The sequence below is a fragment of the Alexandromys fortis genome, unplaced genomic scaffold (assembly GCF_014885135.2).
Source record: "Alexandromys fortis isolate MF-2015 unplaced genomic scaffold, M_Fortis_MF-2015_v1.1 scaffold_42, whole genome shotgun sequence".
Taxonomy (NCBI): domain Eukaryota; kingdom Metazoa; phylum Chordata; class Mammalia; order Rodentia; family Cricetidae; genus Alexandromys; species Alexandromys fortis.
This window is the reverse complement of record NW_026067934.1, coordinates 8302956-8316687: the sequence shown is the minus strand read 5'-3', so window position 1 is coordinate 8316687 and position 13732 is coordinate 8302956.

The window sequence follows — 13732 nt, the reverse complement described above, 5'->3', positions numbered from 1 at the left end:
TACATATCACCATAGAACCTTCATCTGGTGATGGATGGAGATAGAGACAGAGACCCACATTGGAACACCGGAATGAGCTCCCAAGGTCCCAATGAGGAGTGGAAGGAGGGAGAACATGAACAAGGAAGTCAGGACCACGAGGGGTGCACCCACCCACTGAGACAGTGGGGCTGATCTATTGGGAGCTCACCAAGGCCAGCTGGACTGTGACTGAAACAGCATGGGATAAAACCGGACTCTCTGATCATGGCGGACAATGAAGGCTGATGAGAAGCCAAGGACAATGGCATGGGGTTTTGATCCTACTTCATGTTCTGGCTTTGTGGGAGCCTAGCCAGTTTGGATGTTCACCTTCCTAGACATGGACGGAGAGGGGAGGACCTTGGACTTTCCACAGGGCAGGGAACCCTGACTGCTCTTTGGACTGGAGAGGGAGGGGGAGAGGAGCGGGAGGAGGAGAGAAGGGTGGGAGGAGGGGGAGGGAAATGGGAGGCTGGGAGGAGGCGGAAACTTATTTTTCCTTTTCTCAATTAAAAAAAAAAGAAAAGAAAAAGTAATAGGCCTAATTTCCAGATTTGTGAGCTCCATTTAGTAGAATACCATCCATCTTCTAACACTGTTTTTGAGAGAATGCTTAAGAGATTCCTCACAATGTTAGGTTTTAAAAGCAGGATATAGAAAGCAATATACAAAATTACTCACATGGCTAATCTAATTCCACAGCAAATAAGTAAATGTGTAATCAGATGTTCCTAGGGAGGAAATCCTGCTAGTCCTGTTACGGAAAACCGCTGGTGTTGCACCCCACCTCTGTGCACTGTCCCCCTGCTATGTCTGAGGGGTCAGTGGAGAGTGTGAACTTGAACAGACTGCCTGGCTTTGCCGAGTCCTTATTCCTGGTGCAGCACCAGGTGCCCAGGCAAGAATTTAAGCACTGAACCTGATTATTTTAAGGTCAGACTTGTGGTTCCTTTGGCTAATCATTTTTAAAAACACACTAGAAGTGTTCTACCTTCTGGTCACCCCATGTCTAAAGCCAAACAAAAACCACCACTACAGTTCATATAGAGCTGGGGTGTGGGTCAGTGCTCAAGCAGTTGCCCGGCATACACGAGGCCCTGGGTTTGATTCCCAGTTTCACACGGAAAGACTGGCACACCTAAGTCCTCGCGTATTCATAATCCCCAAACCCGCAGACTGGTTCCCAAAGGTGCTGGCTGCTGGCCTCTGCCAAGGCTCCCAGATTAGCAGCAATTACCTTGTGGCCATGTGAGCCCCAAAGTCCACCTCCCCTGTGGGCTCACCACCATTGTGGTAGAACCCAAATCTGAGTCTTGGCTAAGTCAACAGCTGCTTAAATCCCACCAACCCCATGCTTCAGTCTTAGGAACAGAAATGGTTGGATTTTTGCAACCCAGCAAGGCTCCAAGTAGACTGAACTTCCACCCCTGAAGCTCAGGCTTCACCAGGAAGAGCAGAACAAAACCGCAGCCCCTTCCCTCTGTCCTCCCAGGGCAGCTCACTTAAAGCAAGGCTGATCACATTCCTTTATATGATTTGGCAAATACGAAGGAAACGCCTCCCCCCACATTAACCACCTGGCCGCCTCCACCTCCCCACACACTGACCGCCTCCCCAGCGGTCCCAACGACAGGCAGAGTATATTCTCTTTTCTAAAATCAGAGTCCCACCAAGTGCTATCTCTGCATATCCGAGAGCAGAAATGGGGGCTTTACTGGCCAGTACCCCTGCCTGGTTCCTTTCCGGGACAAGGCAGAACTTCCAGCAAAGCTTGCATGTCCCAGGGAATGCTGATGTCACGTGGCAACTACTTTAAGGGGACACATCTCTCCTGGGCATGTGTGTTTTGTAAGCTGAGATTTAAGGATGTCTCCATTACTATCCAGTTAGTTATTCTTAATAATTTATGGCTCCATGTCCACCGAGGGCCTTCCTCAAAACCTGCAATAATGGCAGGTGTTGCAAACTAGCTTGCTCTGGGGGTTCCTTTGTCTCTGCCTGGAATTAAGAGTGGGACCCATGTACTCCTGGCATTGTAATGGATTTCTGGAACCCAAACTTCAGTCTTCATACTATGTAGCAAATATTTTATCCACCGAGCCACCTCTTCAGTCCCCTCATATCCCTTTGAGACAAGGTCTTACTATGTAGCCCAGGCTGCCTCAAACTCATAAGCCTTCTGCTTCTGTCTCCTGAGTAACTAGCCTTACAGGCATGCGCCACCACACACAGCTTGCCATCTGTCAATCACACCCATGCCCACTCTGTCCCCTTCCCCTGGCCTCACTGCCTGGCCTTGAACTGCAGTCTGAACTGTGGCTGTCTTCTGCCTGTCTTGGGTCTAGACCTCCATTGCGAGCTGTTTTTTCTCACCTCCCTGTGGTAACTAATGGGCTTTGACTGTCGCCTTGATTGATTGGGTGACAGAGTAGCCAGGGTCTGAGGCACCCTACTGACTCTTTGCACAAGAAAGAGGAATCCAGGGCACATTCCAACCCTGTCAGCATTGGCTTAGTCCCTTGTGGTGTAAAATCTCACGCCTGGAGCCCTGGGAGCTCCTGGTACCAGCTGCAATTTTATTGGCGGTCTGTGACTTCAAAGGCCTCTCCTATGCATGGCCGGCCCAGGCAGTCTGCCTAGCAGAAGGCCTGTCTGTGCCAGGGAACTAAGGAATCCCCTGGGAGCTGAACCCAGCTTGCCTTGCTGCTTTCTTTCATATCAAAAAAAAAAAAAAAAAAAAAAAAAAAAAAAACAAAAAAAAAACCCTCTTTCCTAGTTTACTGTGGCCAGGGCACACAGAAGGCAGCTGCCTGCTTTGGAGACCTTTCATAGACCAGTGTGTCCCAGGTTTACAGGCAAGATTCTTCTGATCAAACATCTGTCTGCTGTTGCAACCGGCTAAGGCACTTTGCTTTTCATACTAGGGAAAGCCCTTGCACGGGTGTGGTTTGGGTAACTCTGGATTCTCGCTTGCTATCTCTCTCTCCCTCATCTACCACAGAGGGTGATACTAGGGCCTGACCACAGCCTCACAATGGTTTAGAAGTTAAATATGGAGGGACAGGTGGCAGAACTCCTGGCAGAAGGCATCGGTCAGGCTGTACCTCTGGTGTCCTCTGGCTGGTCTGAAACTCAACCAAGGGTTGTATTCAAGACATACCCAATGTCTGAATCTTCAGTCTGACACGCCCAGCCACATTCCTTTGGGAGAGTAACCCCATCCCTCTCTGCCTCCGTTACCTCATGGGGACTAGTTAACATCAATGGAACACTTCAGTAGCTCTGGTAGCGTGAGTGCTATGGAACTACTATTGTCATGTGTCCACACACATGACAGTTTGCTTCTTTATTCCACATGAATATGCATGATCTGCCAGGGAATGAGATGGCCATCTTGCAGGGTTTCCCACTTCTCCACAGTGCAAACAAGCCCGTACATCCCAGGTTGGCCTGGGCAAAGAGGGCAGCTCAGCTTCTGTCTGCCTTTACTCACTTGTTCAGTGAATTTGGGCAAGTTTGGTAAGCGCCTGCAATCTCATTTCCTCCTGTGTAAAGGGAGCCAAAACAACTGGGTTCCTCAAGCCACGTGGGATTTACATGGAGTTTCAGCTACCATGAAATATGAGCTGAGCAGAGCACCTGGTCTATAGTGGGCATCTAGTAAGTATTCGTTCTCCCCATGGCATGAAACATGATAGCTCAGTAAACACTTGATGGATTGAGGCCCTTTCTGGAGGGCATGTGCTCGCCAGGGAATCGGCAGCAGTGCCTAGCTCACACACCATCACTGCCACGCCTTCCTGAGTGGCCTCGGTCAGAATGAGCTAGATAGGTTGATTGCCAGCACTGATCTCTTCCTTCACACCTGGCAGCATCTGGCACAGCATCTGGCACAGCTCCGTGCAACCCCAAGACACAATCTCGCAGGAGCAGCCCTTAGCCTCCTGAAATCCCGTCCGAGGGAAGAGTGAGGGACACCGAAGAAGGTGGAGCTACCCTCCACTCTGCCCCTAATCTTGCTGGAGATGGAGACAAATGGGGATGGAAACATGTCAGAGGGAAAACATACACACCATTTTTGAAGTATGCCCACCTGGGAGTCAAGCCACATTGAAAATCAATAAGGCATTTGAGGCCGGGAGCTCAGAGAGCCGATTGGATACCTGTTTGGGCCTCCTTTAAAGTAGGGAATCCTTTGAAGTTGCAGATGACCAATAAAAATACAGCTGGCATTTACAACTTCAACCCCTTCTGCCTTTGCTTTTCCTTACATTGCTAACACACCACACGAAGTTACCCCAGGCAAGAATCTTTCCCTGGGACCACAGGGCCCCTGTATATTCTGACTCCTTGGCTCCTCTGGCCAGGAACTGATGATGATAGGCTAGGCACCTTCCCAAGGCAAACTTGTCAGATTTGGGCCAACAGAGGCAAGACTGGTTGTCCCCAAAGTATTCTAAGTTGTGGCCATGATCCTCAGGGAAGCAAGCTCTTGTCCGCACGAAAGACTATCCCTCCAGTGTGCATTCTCGCCCAGTGTCTTGCTCGGCACGTGCTTAGGGATGGAACAATGGAGACACAACAGGTAGAGAGAGGAGTCTATAAAAGCAGAGACATTCCAGTGAGCGGAGCTAGATCCGGAGTCCCAGACGGACCAAGGGTTACTGTCCTGCTGGAGGCTCTCCTCACCTCCCTTATGACCCAACTCACCTTCATAGGTTCTCTGACCTTACTTTTCACTCAGTAAGCACATAACAATATTTTATTTGTGGATAACTATTTCAAAAAGAAATTTTCACATGAAATTCTAAGTGCTATATAAATTTTAATTTTTTAAACGGTTTCTTCATGGGTTTCGCGTCATGCATAGCGATCCCATCCATCCCCCTGTCCCTTCACATCTGCCCTCTACCCTTGCAACCCCAAAACAAAACAAAATTAAAAACAAAAACAAACACACGCGTGTGTGAGCACACACACACACCCCTCAGCACGCAAGCTGTAGTGTGACAGAGTGAGCCACACCGCATACCCTTGAGTCCACACATCTTTACATGCTAGTATAAAGTGTTCATTGCAATGCACCACTAGTCTGGTTCAAAACTTCTGACTTCTGCTAGATCCTCAATCCTGGGAATCCTTTTGGATATCCTGTTGCTGCCTGTGTCGTTGAGACCCCGTAGCTTGAATCTGCAGGTCCAGACTCCTCACATGCCCAGTAGTTCAGAGATGAGGTGAACGTCGGGGTGGGCCAACTCATAGCACTGATTCTGGGCCTGGGTTGGTCAGCCTGCCAGTTTTCCTGCATTGACACCACCAGGACAAGTTCTCCAGCATTGGCCCAGTTAGCTCACCCGCTGCAGCAGGCAGGAAGGAGCCAGTTCTCCTGCTCTTACACCCTCCAGGTGGGGCACGCACACCACCAGGGCCAGCTCTCCTGAGCACATAACAATTTCTTGGAACTAAGGCCTCATAGTCCAGCCAAGACCGTGAGACCCAGAGACATAAAACATACGGAGAAAATGTGCAAAGGCAGAATGAATAGATGCTATGCTGCACAGTATATATAGGCGATGTCAGGGCTAATGACCGAGCTCTGCTAATGTCAATAAACAGAGAACTATTAGGAAATTCATTTATCAAGGTCTCGTTTATACTCCTATTTGTCAACCAAATTATTTGTTTGACTTGTGGCCTCCTTGGTTTCTTACGGTCACTTCTGTCGTCAGCAGGGCAGAGCTGCTGGAGTCTCACACGCTGGCTCCTGGAGCAGCGGCGGGCAGCATGCACGTTAGCAGAGTTGCTGTAGGCAGCCTTCTCAGGGGTCTGTGTTCAGTTAACAGCCACTCTTTCTAATCTGAGGACTGGCTGGACCCTAATTGATCTGCTAGTCACTGCTTCCTGCTTCCAGAAATCAGCTAGAGCTGCTGACCTCCGAACACCGTCCGTCCTGCTCTTTGGGGCTTGTGACCAGGAAGCAAAGGCAGGCTGAAAACACAGCAGCAGGGGCAAGAGGGGACTGGCGACTTTCTGAGAATGCCAGGCTCCTACCCCGCCCGACTGTGATCTCCGGCATGTCACCTCTCTCTGGTGCTCAGTTCCCCATGCATCTGCACCTTGTCTTGCTCTTTGATACCTCCCCCCCTTCACATGCTGAAGGCCAATCTCCTTCAAAAAGCCAGAAAGCCAGGAACAGTTTATCACTCCTCAACCTTCTGGGGTCTTAATGACCATCTGCTCCACTGGCACCTGCCAGCTATGGTCAATGGGGCAACGGTAGGAAGTGCCCAGAGGGCTACCAATCCTCCACGCCTCATGGTTCTGTGTTCTAATTCTCAGCCCTGTTCCTCCACCGATACTCATAAATCTGTGTGTTCCGGTGTCACGCTGGACCAACAGAGTATGCTACCCAGTGCCAATATAACTGTCAATAGGAGGTTGGTCCCCAAGGCATCCCTGTTTAAGGCCCTGCCCATAAAAACAAGTAGGGTATGATAATCACCTTGGCAATAAGTAGCTTTTCCCCCTCTTTCATCTCCTCAGCTAAACTAACTTCTGGAGTTTCCGCCTCTCTGAGCAGGGGCTGCCTGTTCGGGAAATAAACGTGAAATGATTTCTCCATTTCAAATGGCAGATCACAGTAGGTTTCTGAGTAGCAGGCAGGGGAGCCCACCTCATAAAAAGTCAACATCCTTTGTTACTTTGAAGGGGAAAAGGGTGAAAGGCCTTGTGGGGAGTGAGACCAAGGATCTGATTTTCTCTAGAATCCCCCGAGGTACCATCTATCCACAGCCGCCACCCTATGGCTTCTGACAGATCTCAAAAGAGGAATCTGGAAAAAGCAACCAGAATCTCTTACTCTTGTGCAAAGGGCTACTGTGCAGTCTGTCCCTTTGTAGTTGAGGGGGAAAAAAGGAAACGTCGAGCCATCTTGGAAAAATCAGAAAGCAGATGCTCCTGTAATTGAAGTTGGCAAGGGCAATAGAAACCTCGTTATGGGTGTTACAGGCACTCATACCCCAATTAACCTGGGGGGCGAGAAACTGTTGCCTGCTTTGCACAGATGTCTGGGGCAAGAGATTCAGGTGCTGGAGAGACTCCACAATCTGAAGGCCCAGGATCCGTGGCCAGGCTGGGTGCAGAATCCCTTCTCCAGGCTTCGGAGATAGCTCTTCTGTGAGCCCCCGGCGGCCTGGCGCACCAGGCCCACCCCAGAGCCGACCCAGCACAGCTCAAGGCCAGTTCTGCTCCCATAGCCACGACCTGGGCTGAGTTTTACTGTCCGTCATTTACCATTCTGACGGGGGAAACAAATTTAAAACACCTGGAAATTTATGTCTCTGATGGGTCGAGTTGCACTATTCCATTATATTAAATAATCCAGGCTGTGCGCTTCAAAGAAGGCCGGCCTCCTGGAGGCCAGAGGGGCGCACCGCCTTTGTTAGCTGAGTGGGAGCGGGTGGCAGGCCTCACCTGCGCCTGCGCAGAGCCGGGAGCAACTGGGACCAAGACACCCCACCCCCTCACCCCACCCCCCCCCCCCACCCCACCCCACCCCACCCCGCCCTGGCAGCTGCAAGTTTGTGCCTAAAAGGCCAGGCTGAGCATCACTTGGGCCCAGCCACTTTTGTAGGGGCCTTTTGAACTTCATGCCACCCAGAACAACATCCTTGATAGGAAGTGTCCACCTCTGTAGTCCTCAATTGTCTTTCCATGTCTCAAGGTAACCTTGTTCGGGCCACAGGCATATGAGAAAAAATCCCCAAGTCACTGTATGGACAAAGCGGGAAGGGCCATGAGAAGCCCTGGTGGATCTCCGCCAGGGTACTTAGAAGAGCCCATTTGTTAGCTCATTCAGAGACATCAGATGGCAGAAGTTGGAGCTGGAAGAAAACTCCAGAGGGCTACTGACCCAAGCCTACTGGCTGGCAGGAAAGATGTTTAAACCCAAGGAAGAGGCAGGTGGTGGTGGCGCATGCCTTTATAATCCAGCATTTGAGAGGCAGAGGCAGGCGGATCTCTGTGAGTTCAAGGCAAGCCTGGTCTACAGATCAAGTTCCAGGACAGGCTCCAAAGTTACACAGAGAAACCCTGTCTCAAAAAACCAAGCCAAACAAACCAAGGCAGGTCTGCTCTAATGAACGAGGAGCATCTAATTAACCAGACTGTACGTATGTGTGCAGCTGGCTAGCTTAGGACATTTTCCTAGCTTAAGGAATAATGACAATACTTGACTATATGATCATTTCCAATGATCTCACATGGTATGATTCTGCTTACTTCATGACACGGGAGGGTGGGTATTAGTACCACTGTTTAAATTAGGCACCTCACATACTATCATGCCAGTGAACGCTTCTGAGTGTCAGGTCCCCATTATCTCCCACAGTCCTATCCTTACCAGGTTGCTGTGAAGCAGTTCTTTGCCCGGAGTACAGCCAAACTTTTTTATCATTTGCTTTGTCAGCAATTTTATTTTTATTAGAGGCATAGATTGCATTCCCAATTATAAAGATAAAACTCGAGATATAAGATTATGTTTGAAGTATAATTGCCAACTTTTAAAACATTTAGATCACACTCGCACAGAATAAAATAACCAAAGTAAAACAGAGCCAACTGTTTAGCTGCCGTTGCCCTTCAGTTGTGAGAAGGCAGTGCACTTGACGGCCATCCTTTGCCTCCTCATGTGCTTTAAGACCTTTCCAGTAACATGTGCTAATTTCGGATTTTAAAATAAGATACTTTACAAATTGAGTTTTGGCTCAACAAAGCATGCAGGAGTTCAGCTTGGCCCCATCTGCATAACTGTGAATTTCACAATGGCACCAATCCAGTTGGGCATGGCAATTACCAAGGGAGAGCTTGTACTTTGGCACCCCAAGGAAGCCCCAAATTAATGGCTGTTAGCCATCACAATGGCCGATTTCTCAGGGATCACTCCAATTAGTATCTTCTCTGCGGCTCACGGCACCAGCCCTCCGACTTCAGACAAGCGGCATCTGTGGCACAGCTGGAGCAGCTGGGTTGGAAAGTCAATCACTGCCCAACAACTGTGCAACTGATGGCCCATCAATCAGAAACATAAGGCGTCCGCTCCGTTTATAAAGCACATACATTTGCTTGCAGATCTGCAAATGCACTCAGCAGCCCCAGCACCTCCAGCCCTGGAGAAATGGCAACCACCAGTCTCTTACTTCTGCCTGTTAAGAATCACACGGCCTGGCACCCCTATGTGGAATGCTTCCACCTCAAGAGTCTGCTTGGCAAGTCTCCTTGGTCCCTTCCCTGCCGGCCCTCAAATCTCCAGCATCCCCTGAGGCCTCCTGATACACTCAGGGCTGGCTTTGAGGATTTTACAAACCCTGAAACTGCTCTGCTGTCATTCTGTGTGGAGCTCTGCGTGCACGCAGAATGCAAAGCCTTGTAAAATGGCTCTCCAGTTTGTCTGCTTGTCCCATCTTTCCTTCTAAAATCCCAACTTTAAAGGGGCGTCACACACCTGTAGTCCCAGCACTTGGAAGCCTGAGGCAGAAGGATGATGGTTTGAGATTAGTCTGGGCTACTCAGTGTACTCAGTGAGAGAGACAAAGATGGAGGGTGTGGACTATCTTTTCTCTAGGTCATAGCTGGGCGAAGAACAGAATTATTTGTCTTCAGCACCCATACCTGAACTGATTTCTGGGGTGTATTTATTTTTTTCGGGCCCACAGAACATTGCTTCACACATTTTAGAAGTCCCTAGTAATTAGGCTTGAATTAATGCATGAACAAAAGACCTCATGTCCAACTCTCGCCACTTGGAGAAATACCACAGCCACCTCTGTTCTTTCTGCCCCCTTACTGGCCTCTGTGAAAGGTGAGCAAGCATTAGGTGTTGGCTCCCCTGGGCTGGGAAGGTAGCCCAGACCGTTCCACATGTCTCCTAATAACGATGATGTATACTAGTCTGTGATAAGTTATCTTGTTTGATTCAGGAAAAGCTGTGATTTAAGCATCATCATCATCCCTGATAAATAAAATGAGGAAACAGAAGAGTAACTAAAGGAGCATTAGATAAATGTTTATTATTGATGTGTTTGACAGGATATTAAGCACCTTTCGAATGTGAAATCATCTGCCCTTTGGGGCAGACTTGAAAAAGTGAAGAGCACTCAGGCACACTCACGTGTGTGCACACACTTACAGACACACACATACATGCACATGCATGCATGCACACAATTAAATCCATTTTCCACAAAACGAATTGAGACTCAGAAAAGAAAAAGAATCAGAGGAATTGTAGACATCATAAGTTAATGGTCTGTGGTGGGTGAACTGGGATTTATACTTGGGACATCTTAATAAGGAAATCTCAGAACTTTCCAACTGCTGGTTTTGCTTTCAATTGACGTGTAATAACTATAGATGTTAATGAGGTCCACATGACATTTCAACACATGTGCCCAGTGCATACTGATCAAATCAATGTAATTCTGATCACAGCTCTGAGTTAAAGAGACCTACAGGAGGGCGGGCAAGATGGCCCAGTGGGTAAAAGTATTTGCCATGTAATACTAACTACCCGAGTTCAATCCCCGGAACTTACGGTGGAAGGAAGAGAGTCAACTCCCAAAAGTTGTCATCTGACCTCCACACAAACACACACACACACACACACACACACAATTTTTAAATAGTAAATTAGTAGAATAGTTGCTACTGTTGCAGAAGCTTCTCTAGTTGGCTGATGGACTGGAGTTCAGTGTCTCTTCCAGGTAGCAGAGCACTGGACCAAGGATAGCCCTGTATAACTAAGTTCAGACTGACTCCTTGGAATGTTTCCCATGCTCGAAATACAATGCCAGGCCACCTCTCAGTCCTTGCCCACCTGGCCTGGAACTGCAGGCTGGGTTTGCTGTAAAGGGGGTGCTTCCTAACGCCCAGGATTCCCCAGTTACACTGATTTCCAAAAGGAATGAGCGCTTGCTTTTAGAAGCTCTCCCCCTCTACAGGGGAAGCGAGGGCTGCAGTGTGTCTTGTTCCCCTTTTGAGAGGCCCTCGGAAAACTTGAGATGGCAGAAGCCAACTGCCAAATGATACGACTTCTGAGGAAGAGCGGTGAAACCACGGAATGAGCCATGCATAGGGAATTTGGGTGGGTGAAGAATGTTCAAGAATAAGTATAGCGAGCAAGTGTTGAACATTTACATGTGCCTGGTGGAAGCATGCTTGGACTTCTCCAAATGGTACCTTGGGAGGACCACAGGGAGACAGACTTCAGGTGGCTAAGAGAAGAGGAGAGCTGCAGAGATGCAGAAGCCTGAAGATGGAGGTCCTTCTCCTGGAGAGTCTTTCCGAGTGTAGACAAGCCCTTGCCATGTTGTGAGAATCATGGGACGGAGGAGCAAAGCGTAGATTTGAAGACCTTCACTATTCTTCCCAACAATGAAGCTTCCAGAATTCTGCTATTGTTTTAGCCACATGCTTTTTCTCTCCCATCCTTCAAACCAAGTACTTGCTGGCATTTTCCAGCAACCCTGAGCACTACCCATGCCTCAGAACTGTCTGCAAAGGTGGGGACATGTGAATTCCTTCTCTTATACACACAAAGAGAGAACTTTCTGCCAATATGCTGTTACTTGTTCACACTTGGAGGCCTCTGCTGCAAAGGACAGTGACTTCAGGTAAAAAATGAGCATGGTACAGTGATAGAGCCCAATAGCTCCAACCCAGACAAATGCCACTGAGAACACACAACACGCAGAAAGCTATGCCAGCAAACAGACAGCAGATTAGCTCTTGCAGCTCAGTGGGCCTGAAATGTGGCCAGCAGAGGCAAAAGCTTCATTACAACCATGCTTCTGCATGGTTGCTGGATGGTGGTGGCACACGCCTTTAATCCCAGCACTCTCGAGGCAGAGGCAGGCAGATCTCTGTGAGTTCAAGGCGAGACTGGTCTACAGAGTGAGTTCCAGGACAGCTAAGCAGCTAGGGTTATTACACAGAGAAACCCTGTCCTTAAAATGAAAACAAAACAAAACCAAAATGGAGCATGGTCTAAAATATCAGGAGTTGCGTTGGTTTAGGGTTTCCCTACTCAAAAAGGAAACTAGCACTGAAGAGTGTTACTGTAGGCTTGGCTTTGTCTGGAGAGGTCAGGGGAAATAAGGTATTCATAAAGCCAGAGCCCAGGTCCGGTTTCCACAGGATCAGGGTAGAAGATCCAAGCCATAAATACCAGGCTTACAGGAGACACCAGGGAAGGGGCACAGGACCCCTGCAAAACTGCTCAGTGAAGGTAAATGCAAGGTCAGAGAAGGAAGGAGAGAGGGAGAGAATAAGTGTGTGGGGGGAGAGAAATTACATTCAAAATAAGCTTGCCAACAAAAAATTCCCAAACAAGAGAAAAACTAGCCCTCAGAAACTTCCTGAAAAAGTCAACAAGAAAATGAATTTACTTCAAATTAAATAAAAACAATTGTGAGTTCAAAAAAAAATGGAAGAAGTACATTTAGGAAAAAAGTAAAAGAAAATTAACATCTTAAAGTAACAGGAAGATAAACAAGGGTGAGACAGATATAAAAATGAAGAAAACCCAAAGCTTCGAGGGAAATAGAATTAATAAAAATTTAAAATGGAATAAAATAAATTTTACATGAGATGGATATAGTTAAAGAGAAAAATGATCAGTTACAGGAGAAAGCAAAGCATGCTCTTAAAATTCAGGTACGATGGTGCACGCCTTTAATCCCAGGACTAAGGAGGCAGAGTCAGGCAAAGCTCTGTGAGTTTGAGACCAGCCTGGTCTATGTAGTGTGTCCTAGGCCACCTAGGGTTACATGGTGTAAGACTCTGCCTTAAATGATGTCAGCATGTAAAGAAAAGTAAGAGACCTAGAGAATAGATTGGCTAATGCAAACATATTTAGTAGATGCTCCAGGTTACTAAGAAGAAAGGGAAGGAAGGACAGAGGACCAATACTCAGAGGGAAGAGATGCAAGGAATTTCCCAGTAGTAATGAGATACATACTTCTCATCAGATTGAAAGTAGTCCCTGAGAGCAGACAGGCTAAGCCTGGACATCACTGTGGAAATGCTGGCCATGTCAAGAGGATCCTAAAGATGTCTTGGACCTGGTTCCAAGAGAACTCAGGAAATCATCATCAAAGAAGCCTGTGCCTAGAGGCAAGAATCTCTCGTTCTTTTTCTTTTTTCTATTTTTTTTCTTGAAATTTGTTGTCAAATGGTTGGCTCTAGAAAACATCATATTGAGTGAGGTAATCCATACCAGAAAGACAAATATAATATGTACTCACACATAAGTGGCTTTTAGACATAAAGCAAAGAAAAACCAGCCTGCAATTCACAATCCCAAAGAACCTAGACAACAAAGAGGACCCTAAGAGAGACATATATGGATCTAATGTACATGGAAAGTAGAAAAAGACAAGATCTGAATAAATTGGGAGCATGGGGATCATGGGAGAGGGTAGAGGAGGAGTGGGGAGGAAAGGAGGAGAGTGGAAAAAAATATATAGCTCAATAAAATTTTTTTTAAAAAGGTGCTCATGCCGGGCGATGGTGGCGCACGCCTTTAATCCCAGCACTTGGGAGGCAGAGGCAGGCGGATCTCTGAGTTCGAGACCAGCCTGGTCTATAGAGCTAGTTCCAGGACAGGCTCCAAAGCCACAAAGAAACCCTGTCTCAAAAAACTAAACTAAACTAA